We start from the raw sequence: 12,059 nt of genomic DNA, 5'->3' as shown, positions 1-12,059 counted from the left end.
TACTATAAATTACTTGTTTTTATTCGAGGTTCACATTTCCCATAACATATATTTTTATATTATTTAAATATTGATAACATTAAAGTTATAATAAAACATCTTATAAGTACTTAATGGAAAATTAATATAATTCTCTCATCTTATAACTTAATTTAATAAATACAAAATATACTTTGTATTAATATATTCAATATAAAAGATTAATTATAAAAGTGTATTTGTATATAATATATACTATTTCACATATTATTAAACGTTAATAGTAATTAAATAAACCGCTTACTAAAATGTAAAACATGCAATTACACAAAGACGGTCAACATTAATATAGATAATTAGTTAAAAATTAAGTTCTCCAAAATTACTGTAGGTTAATTGTACTTGAAGAGCAAAATTCGAGCAGTATAATTAAAATATTTTAGTTGTAAATTAAGTTCATCTAAAATATATTAACAAATATTAAAAGCTTTAATTATATTTATTACACACATTTTCATATTATATCCAATAATACTTTAACTTATTATACAAATATATTGTAATGAGGTAGTTAAGTGTGGTTCTTTGATAATAAGTAAGGATTATAAGAATTTTTTTAGAATTCTTTTGATACCTCACTTAGAAAATCATATAAAAAAGAAAAAAAATACACAACCATTTTCTTAATTTACACTTAATAAAATAATCTATATTAAATTCAATAATAATCTATCTATATTAAATTTTTCATAATTTTAATGATGTTATATTATTTTTCAAACATTTTATATGTTTACAATACTTTACATACTTAGAGCACACACATCAGTCCGAATGATGTCATTATTATAAATTATAAGGTTTCGTTCCACACGTTGATTATTAGTCGTTGAATATTCACTATCCAATGATTGTTTAGTTGATTTACTATGAAATATTTTGTTCAACTGTACTAAGCTGAAGTAATAATTTTAAATTAACCTTCTTCATGAATATACTCTGTGGAATAAAAACAAATATTGATCGTTTATCTTAAACAGTACATTATATAACTAACACATATAAAATTTATTGATAAAAAAATTTAAAAATTCATTATACTTTTATTTATTTACAGTGACAATTGGTAAACCATGGCACAAGAATAACTCTGCATATAAAAAATAATAATTGAGTATTTGCAAATGAATACTAATAGACATCAGCTTAATAGAATTAGTTAAAAAATAAAAATAATTTAATTAGTTAATCAAATCTGTAATAATAATATATCTTCTAATGATTTATTTTGAACATCGTAGTCTAGTTTATTATTTAAAATGTAGAATAAACTATGTACTATAATACTATAGTCTATGATATAAAATTAATTAAATAGTATAACATGAAATTTACAGGTGATAGTAGAGAATTAAATGGCAATCATTAAATACATAAAAAAAAAAATCAATAAATCTATAGGGTGGGCTTTATCCAATAAATAAATAGATCCATAAATAGATGTGAATGACTTGAAAACCCAATAAAAACACACTAAAAAAAAGTGTCAAGTGGGTACCGTTCTGCTGTACATTAGGGGGCGGGGTTGACCTCGGACTAGGGTAGGTTAAATTTGAATGCAATGATAGGTGTCATTGTATACGAAAAATGATTCTGAACGAAGATGATTTGTCAGCCTAGGATATAATTTCCAGTGGTTGGTGAAAAAGGTGATTTATGTTTTAATAGCCCGAATACACCAAAATTTAAGTTCTTTTATAATTATTGTAAGCTAAACTTATGAAAAATCTTGTATTAAATTTTCAACTCTTAGCTACCTATAAAAATATTTTTATGAATTATACCTACAAAATAATTTGCAAATATTCATAATTTTGACGAATTTTTGTCGAAATTTGAACTTCAAATGCAAATAAAAAAATTGTGCCTATGTATTCTTATAATTTTTTAATCACTATAAGAATAACATATGAGGAACTTTGTATAAAATTTTCAAGTATTTTATATTAAAACTGTCTTAAAAAATTATTTTATTGATTTTTAAATTAATAATTATAATTTATACTAGTATATATTCGTATTTTGATTTAATTGAAACTGCGTTTAAAGTAGTTTTAATCTAAAAAAACTTAGGTAAACTTTAATTAAATTAAATACGTTTCAGCTGATATTCTTACCTGAACATTTTGATGAGTTGAGCTTTTTATTTCAATTTCATTAAAATGGTAAAAATCATAAAACGGTCTTAAAACTTCAATAAATTACCTAAAAAGTCACATAATAATCAAAAAACAACATAAATGATCTCTGAAAAAATAATGCGAAAGTCATCAACATCCGGGCCTTACATATTATGATTAAGAAGTCTATTTTTGGCTAAAAATGTTCTTTGTTGAAAAAATAGACAAGTTCAAAAAATGAAATGTACAATTTTATGTAATTTTTAAAATAAAATATTTTGGTACCATTTATTTTAATAATTTATTCCAGATCAGCAATTCTCACTACAATTTTAGAAAAAAATCAACATATTTTTTTAAAATTAGTTGCCATCTAATTAAATTATTTTTCTAAAGATATTAATTGACATAGCTAATGATATGAATAAAATCAAGAAAAATTATATTATTTATACCAATCATTAAATTTATTAGTATATTATTCAAAATGTTTACATAATGATTTTAAAATGGTTTTAAACCCACAGGAATTATATTTTTACTGTTTAATAAAATAACTTAAACTTACAGTAATTAAGTGAAAAATTGTGGATTTAAAACCTTTTTAATGTTACCATGTAAATGTTGTAATGGTACAATTATATTTATTTATTATTGATTATTATTTTGGCATTGGAGAACTGAAACTGCTATGTTTCTTGCATAATATGTTGCATATAATATAATATAATCACAAAGAATTGCATTTACATTTTTTTCACGCTTTAATATTAGTGTGGGCTGTACAAAATCTTTAAATGAAACACAGTGGGTACTAAAGCTCTAGAAGAATAATACTTAACTTGTACATTGAAAACCTATAATTTAATACAATTAATTTAAAACTCCCCTAATAATTAATGTAAGAAACTATATTAGATTATTGTAGATAATTGTATCTATGAAAAGGCAATGATCATTAAAAATGTATTATAATATTTAAGGTTCATAAGGTTTATTTCTATTTAATTATACAAATTGTAGTATAAACTTGTTTCTGCTTCAAAAAATAAGGACTTACACCATCAAACATCAATTTTACATCACTATTTACAGAGCTCAAAAAATTGTACCCATGTTCAAATCTCCAAATTGGTTATTCTTCAATATAATATACCTATACATTTACCCAAAAAATATAATAGGTTTGTAAAAATTTTGACATAATGGTTTAAATAGTTGTATATAAATAGTATTATTTAACAAAATAATAATATAATACAACATTAATCTCAAGAATTGTTTTTTTTTTTTTTTTGTAATAAGTTATGTTTTGATAATTTAGCCAATTAACTTTAAGAATACTGATAGTAAAGATAGATAAAATAACATTACCTCATTGAAGTAGATTTTTTGCAAGTTTTTAATCATCTTTTTCCATTTTTACAGGGTAGTAGATGTTAAATTGTATAGTCGACGGTAAAGAAAACGGGAACGCAGGATTTCTTTTGTAAGCTCTCAGCATGCAAAGCGTGTTTATTGACTAGTCTATTGATAGCATTGTGTGTAACTTTGTTACTTTGGTAACTTTGTTACTATTCGTTACAAAAACGTCCTGCCGGAAAATCAAAGATTACATACATTGTAATATAATTTATACTTTTCAAAAGAGAAGAAACCTAGGGGCGACCGGTTTTCGTCTATCCACATTGCTAGTATGGGTAGTAACGGGCGGAGAGGAAAAACAGTGCGCGGAACTGGTATCTACTCTTTTGGAATAGGTATTTATATCTTCACTATGCCCTAATACACTTTGAAAAATGGTTGTTAAGTCGCTTAAATTTTTTATATACATTTGGTACTACTGGTAAGAAAAACGATTTTTGTAAAAGACTAATATTACAATAAATTAGGAAGTTACTAGAAATATATTATTTAGTATACCTATATATTATGAAGGTATACCAATATCAGAGAATAATAAATACCTATTAGTGAATTATGGTGATTTTTTTCTGGAAGAGGGGGGGGGGTATAGCAGTAAAAGGGATGTTTTTCGGTAAATAGTTACCAATTTTTGAGATTCCACTTCACACAGTCGTAATAAAAAAGTCCGAATAAAATGTTTTCATCTACCTACTCTTATGGTATAATCCCTTGAAAATGTACGATACCCCCACCCCCGGTAAAAAAAAAATAAACAATAAACACTGGATATGGCGAACACACAGAATACCGTTGACTGTACGTAATAATCGAATAATTGTTTTATCTATACAATACTCACCGAAAAGTTCGGACAAGTCCACATGACGAGAGTGCAACAGGTGTAGGCGGTTCGCAAGTGCCAGACAACCAGCAGAGTGCTGCAGCGTCCGAGGAATCAGGCGAGTTAGGCCTGACCGTGAAACGTAAAACGATGGCGGCTGAACTTCAAACGGTGCGCCCATGACGAAAATTATGTAATTTGCAACGACGTCATGGGCGCACCGTTTGTCAATGAGCAGTGATCGCTGCAGTGTCGTCGTCGTTTCGGCATCGTAAATGCCGACTGCGGTGGCATATCGTTGCCCGGCAACGGCCCGGGCGTGGCGTGACTTTGTAAAGTAATCGGACACCATCGCCAAACCGAAAATATGGAGATGATTGACAGACATAGCATATCATTACGGCGCGGGACTGACTTATTGATTGCGGTTCAACACAAATAAAATAATATCATCGTTCCCGGAAATTCATCTACTCGACACACGGTAAACGTTCCTTTGCTGGATCCCAATCATTTCCCTTTCACTTTGTACTTTACAGCCACTATTCGAAACAAAATCAATAACTTTATAAATTATAAATATTAAGCACCGTGCGTGACTACTCCAGACTCCTGGCGATGAAAACACAAACATTTTTTTAAATAATACGTTATTACCGTATAAATTATAATTACCTTTACCTATTTATTACTTGAGTAGATGGGAGAGAATAAGAAAAAAATATATATAATATTATTTTTAAATTTAAGGGAACTTTATTAGATAATAGGTGGAATTCAGACCTTATCGGCTGACTGTATGCGGTATCTATTCAAATATCATTGACGGGTAATATTAAAAACGCAAACATACACTCCAAGATTCCTGATAATGGATGTAGACGCTATTATACTAAAAATTGGTACCAAAATTAAAAATTACCTCCCAGAAATGGACACAATACGTGTACATATCGAAAATGCTAAAATAATAAAAATACTATATTTATCTTTTATAAATTCATTTCGCTCATATTTTATGGATAAAATATAACGGATTTTTTAAATTTTAAATTGTAAACATTGTTATATCTAAATTTTAATACACACACACACACACATTACTGTAGGTTCAGTAAATAATAAATACCTACTTTGTAATGGTTTCTCTGTATAATAAAAAAACCATATACTTCGAGAACCAAAATAAGTTAATATTAAGGAGATATAGAAGGAATATTAGTTTTTTCATATTTTGGTTAACAAAAAGCTTAAAGTAAACAGGATAAAGGTTGAGAGAAATTTAAATAATTGTACAGAAACGAATTGTTTAACCAAGTTGTATATTTACTATTCTGTTCATATAAGTGTACTCGTATTATAATGATTTGTATACATACAATATTTTTCGTTGAAATATAAATAAATAAAATGTTTATACAATGATCATTATATTCGATGAAAAATTAGATATTATTTCATATTATAAGTATTAAGTACCTATCTATTGTCAAAATATAAAAAAATAATTATGTAGTGGTCATTTTTTTTTTTTAACAAAAAATAATACAATAGATAGGTACACTCATATTTTACAATTCTTGTGAAAGTATAAATACAATGTATATGTATAGGTATTGATCATAATTATTGACGAATAATGTCACATTACTTTAAATATTATGTAGTATTAGTTTTGTGTACCTACCTACTCAAATTGAATTTATAACAATGTTGATGTGTAATTTATTTTATTAATTTATTTTATTGTTATTAATACAATAGGTTGAATCAATGTTTGCCTAACACTTTGCATTTGAAAGTGTCAATGTACGTATAAAATACATAATAATATTATACGTTAAAAACCTTTGAGCACTCGTGGATAATATTTTTGAACTACAACTAAAAACTAAAACCTTTATTTCTAATTTAAATAATATCTCATTTCGTACAAATTTGAACTTAAAATGTTTATGAAAAAAGTGTGTAGAATTTTGGTTACAGTATGATTTAATTATGAATAATCAGTAGCGGCTCCGTAGATAGGTGCGATGAGGTGATCGCCCCCTTCTAAAATTATCATTTATTACTAATAAGTTTAATCTCAAATTTCAAATTTATACTGTAGTATAATATTGTCAAAAATAAAAACTGTGTTTCCTATATTTATACTAGGTAATAAATATTATAAAAATATTATCAGATAATGGGAGATTAAAAATAAATCATTCAACACTGTAGCGTCTGTAGCTTCTGAAAATTGATAAGCAAAAACAATTTTCCGGGACCCGCTAGCAGCAAATGCGATGCTTGGGCGATATTAAAAGTCGCTCATCATAACTATGATCAAAATACAAAAACTAGGAAGGGGGAACACAATAATATTACTCCCGCCGGGGCGATGATTTTAATCTTCCGATAATAATTTTTATTTTTTATTATTATGTGCACGGATTCCGAACTTGCTTGGGTTTATTATTTATTTTGTACAGTCGTAACATAATAACTAAATATATTTATAATTAATTAAATTATTTATAATTTATATGTATTAAATTAATCAAGTTAAATAACTATTATTAATATTATTTGTGTTCGATACTTTCCATAAATAAGCAACTTTATATCACCCTCCCACTTTCAAAGCACACGAGCCGCCACTGTGAATACTTATTTAAGTTTTATTACATTTCAAGCTTATTGAGTTATTTGGAAAAATGATGGGAATTTTTAATAACATTGATACAGTAATAAGCATAACCAACTAGATCGAACTTGCTACGATGTAATATAATAAAGTATTTTTACTGCTCCAGAATGTGATGATAAAATCGTTATAAAATTAGTATATTCATCACTCCACTCAGAATCTAAAATGTGTGAAAATATATTTTAAAATATTAAAATTATCAGTTAAATTTTAATCTTATTCCTCACTATAGTTGTTAGTATGTTTAATTGTTTGTACCATAATATATTATTTATATTTTATGTTAACATGATATTATAAAAACTATATACCTATATTTTAATTAATATATATTTTTTCCGGGACTTACCTACTACCTTTTTTTCCGGGACTCAATTTACCGAGAATAGATCATTTGAGATCCAATTTACTAATTCCGAACAAACAATTTGATAATAATTGATATTCGTCGGATTGAACGTGTGCATAACTATTTTATGAACTCCTCTGGTTTTCGTCTTAATATACTTCACCCAGTTAATGATTAAAAGCCTATTAGTCAAACGTAACAATTCAATTCACTTTCAGCTTGCATGCGATAAATTCGGTTTCAATTTCATTCACGGTCAAGTTGAAAATCGAATCGATGTTTTCAGGCTTTATGAATTTGGTACCTTGTTTTCGTATTCTTAGGCCGAGGCTATACACGGCGTTTTCCTCGTCGTTTTCTGTCGAATTTAAAATGCGTTGGTTTTACCAGAGTACAGCTATACACAACGGACGTAATACGCCGCGTTTTTATCACTTCGGCGTTCGCCCGCCAAAACGCAAGCCGACCGGCGTTTTCCGCCGCGGATTAAAACGCAGAGTAGGTATTACGTCCATCGTGTGTAATGTGTATAGCTACTCCGATAAAAACCAACGCATTTTCAATTCGACGGAAAACGACGCGAAATACGCAGTGTATAGCCCTCGGCCTTAGTAATAATAATAGGCTTCATGATCCTTTTTCGCTACAACGAATAATTGTTTAACATGTTTTATTTTTATCATCACTCGAGTTGATGAAGTTAAACTATTGTTATTTTATTGTTAATATTTATATTGTATTTAAATCATTGTTTATTTTACGCTACTTATGGTAAAAAGCGTTTGGCGTTAATTCTAATAAAATAAATAAAACAAAATACATACCATATTATCATATAATATATAGTTTTCTACAAAAATATTACTTATTTACCGTGTGCTATAAATTGTATAATTATAATACCTATATAAATAAAATAATGGCACGTCCATAATATGATGTATACAATTGAAATGATTGAAATATTTCGGTTAATATTTTCGTGCGCTGTTAGATTGTACGGTAAGTAGCACAAATACATATATTCTTTGATCAATATTTCATAATTTTCTTCTTTCAAAAAAATTAATTTTATTAAAATATATACTGTTAACATTATAATTTATTATATTATAGTGTGTACTAGTGTACTTTATATATTATACAAACATTTTTCAATGGTCCAATCTTTTGTCTATCAATTATACGTTTTACTCTATAACAATGGGCAATAAATACAATATTACATAATTTTGTACCTACTAAAAATAATTTCCAATATAATAATATGTATTTTGTCATTATCGCCGAAACAGCAGCGCCGAAAATATCTACCGCCGATACGGCGGCGCCGAAAAGTCCCATTCTCATATTATAGACAATAGTACGTCATATTATATTTGAATATTGTTCACACGATATCCCATAGCACCCATTGGTCTTCATTATTGCCGTGACCGGCCGCGGTTTATTTTTTTTTTTTTACACGACAACGGAGAGAAAATATTATATTAACGTTGAATCTGCTTAAAACACGAATATACGACGCAGCTGAAAATAAAGCAGGAAAAGCGCATTAGGGTGTTGCCATACCGACAACCCTTCTTCCTCGCCCATTTTGCGTTATTGAATGGCGTTTTTGCGCGTCCTTGCCCAGACGACCGTGATCAAATCGCACAGTGTGTCGCTATAGGAAACGCTATTGATTTTTTGAAGTGAAAACGCGCGCTGGGAGTAAATTTTCAAGGCCGCGAGCCATAAAACGAAAATCCATCGCGATTTACAACACGAGGCTATAGCTGTATATACAATTTGTTATTATTATTATTATTGTCTGCGGTCGACGGCGTCGGTGCCATGTTCTGTTCCTGACTCGGCTGGCTGCCACCCCCTTCGCCCACCAGTGGTTCGTCACCGAACACGGGACCGGCAGTAATAAGATGAATATTTGCAAATGTATTGAAAATGTTATACCTGTATGAAAAGATAATAAAAAGAATTCGAAATGAATTTTCAAGTATTGAAGATCCAGGTTTAAAATTTAAATTTCACTTACCTAACTCTCTAGATACTGCAACTGCTATGAATAAAACTAATCAATCCAACTACGTATCTTCTGGTAGGTATAATGATGATTAAAACAGACCAGTTAAGTTAACAGCTAAGTACTATTTATAACAATTTGGTCTGGACAACAAAAAACATCTAAGTGAATAATACGATTGAAACAAGAGTTACTATTTTATGGTAATGATTGTTAATAATATGGATTATAATGATAAAACTTTAATAATTTTATTTATCAAATCAATTACCTAAATGTCAATTGAATAATAGGTCCTTTTTAATTTTTTTTTCAAGTTTTAGTTGTTATAATAATGACGTGTTATGAATAATTAACTGTTTATCTGAAAAGTGCAAATAACACAAAATGGTAAATATTTCACATTTACCAATTCACTTAATTCAAATAATTATGAGTATTTGAAATAATATACAAATGCCAAACTCTACGTAATGTTTGATAAAATATAAAATTTTATCTTAAATGCTAAGTTAAACATAATAATGCGAGTACTTTTTGGACGTTTGATATTTACTACTTATACTTATTTTATCAATTGGTACCAAATAAATTTGTATTTTTATCAGCTCACATATAATTGATGTCAAATTTAATGAATCTGACATATTATATGATTTAATAATTGTTACAAATAGTGTGCCATTATAGTATAACGATTTATAAAGTTCATCGCTGACTGATTAACAAATTAATATGTCGTATATAAATGTGATATTTCGAAAGGGTTAATGTTCATTTTGAGTTATTAATACGGTCGTCGTAAGTAGTGTATACACTTTAGTACCTAAACGCACGGTAAATAAATTTAATACTCAAGAAGCGGTTTCTGTCAGACGGCATTTTCGTTGTAAGTATAACAGTGCATAGTATTATATTATTTTTTTAGTTCTAATATTCCATATCAACGTAAGCATCACGGTATCGTTTACGTGTCACACAAAACAAACCCTTTATTTTTATTAATTTCTACGCCCGTTTACTTTTCTATTGTATATAATGTGAATAACTCCAGTAGTGTTATATTTTTACGGTCGAATTTATCGGTAATTCTGATATTCTACGTATATATTGAACACACTATGAGGTATAGGTAGACGAATTGTACTATCCTGATCTCAAATCGTAACTACCTATATCAAAATCGTGATTAGTTGTTTTTTCAACCCTTCCAAGTGCATTTATGAGTTCATCAATAACTTAAATTAATATTTAGAATTTCAATTTCAAAGAGTTTTATAACTTACAATTGTGTTTTAACGACAATAATGTACATTTTATCGTCGGTACCTGCGTTCCTATCCACGAAACATTAACCATAATAAACAGTGTGATGAATTAGACTTTAGTCGACATATCAATTTTTCTTTAAGCCGCAGCGGTGTCTACTAATTGTCTAGAATATTTCTCATTACCCGATTACCGTGAATCGCTCACAAAATTGATGTACTTATTGAAAATGATTGTATTTTATCAAATACGTTTTGTAGGTTTTGTAGTTATTACAATATATCCTGTTATGTTTACGTCAACTATTTCGTTTATACCAATGTGATGTAGAAAACGTTCAAATTAAAACTTAACCTAACTAGTCGACGTTAATTAACTTTAAATATGTTTAAATGTGGTCATTGTTTTTGTTGATCACAGCAGTTATAATGTCGTCTTCAAAAAACACTCAATCGTCGTCGGGCTTCAAGCCTAAAGAAAAACAACCACCAAAAGTCTATGTCGAGATGCGAGACAGAAACTTTGCTGAAAAAGCTCGACAGAAAGATGGTCTGCCGCCGGTGGACAAACATACGTCGAAACCGCAGTTTCCGCATCTTGGATCTAAACAAAACTTGGGTCAAATGACAAAAAAGAAATAATATCAATAAAAAAAAAAAATGTGCATCATCTTACTGAAAATAAATGTACCACGATAACTTTTTTTTTCTTTCTTTATTGCATAATCCCTACACGAACACGGATATCTCCAGTTTAGATGCATGTCGTATGACGAAAATAGTTAGGTAGTTTTTTTAAGTTTAAATATAAACATTTCAAATATTTTTGTAAGTAAAATGTATCTATTAAAATAGTAAAACAATATGTTACGAGTGAATTGAAAATTAATTTTATATTAATTTTAGCCTTTTATATTTTGTTTTTAATAAAATAAATAATTTACAAATATTAACTGGCGGAAGGTTAGGTTAGGTTAACTTCGATGGAGTTTTTTGATTTATTAATCCCAATTTTAAGTTTAATTTTAAATGATAATAATTTTCTGATTATTGTAACGAAAAAAAGTATGTACCGGGTCTTCTCACAGCCGGATTGCCAACAGTTCATTATATATTTTTTTTTTAATCTGTATTGTTTTATTCATTGGTTTCAATGTTCAATTGAGTAGTTAATAATAATGAATGCTTCTCAATATCAACAACGGTTTGATTGGTTTTAGTATGTTATGTTGTATGTGTATTAATGTGTAAAAATAAATTGTTCAAAACATATCAATATGTATTTATATAGAATCAAATGATATATGTTATATTCTTATA

The 12,059-nt window shown here is 28.0% G+C and overlaps 1 long non-coding RNA gene across 1 annotated transcript; it reads right to left on the bottom strand.

Annotated features, from left to right (window-relative positions):
* Nucleotides 1-169: 169 nt before the first annotated feature.
* LOC114121940 (uncharacterized) lies at nt 170-5,344 on the bottom strand. The gene is made up of 4 exons (XR_003592234.2): nt 4,426-5,344; nt 3,534-3,753; nt 2,157-2,244; nt 170-978 (listed from the first exon to the last, which is right to left on the bottom strand). It is a non-coding gene; the product is annotated as an uncharacterized LOC114121940 (long non-coding RNA).
* Nucleotides 5,345-12,059: the final 6,715 nt, after the last annotated feature.

This window comes from Aphis gossypii, chromosome X (genome assembly GCF_020184175.1).
Source record: "Aphis gossypii isolate Hap1 chromosome X, ASM2018417v2, whole genome shotgun sequence".
In the NCBI taxonomy this organism is placed as follows: domain Eukaryota; kingdom Metazoa; phylum Arthropoda; class Insecta; order Hemiptera; family Aphididae; genus Aphis; species Aphis gossypii.
The sequence above is the reverse complement of the archived record's forward strand: the minus strand, read 5'-3'. Positions and strand labels throughout refer to the sequence as shown.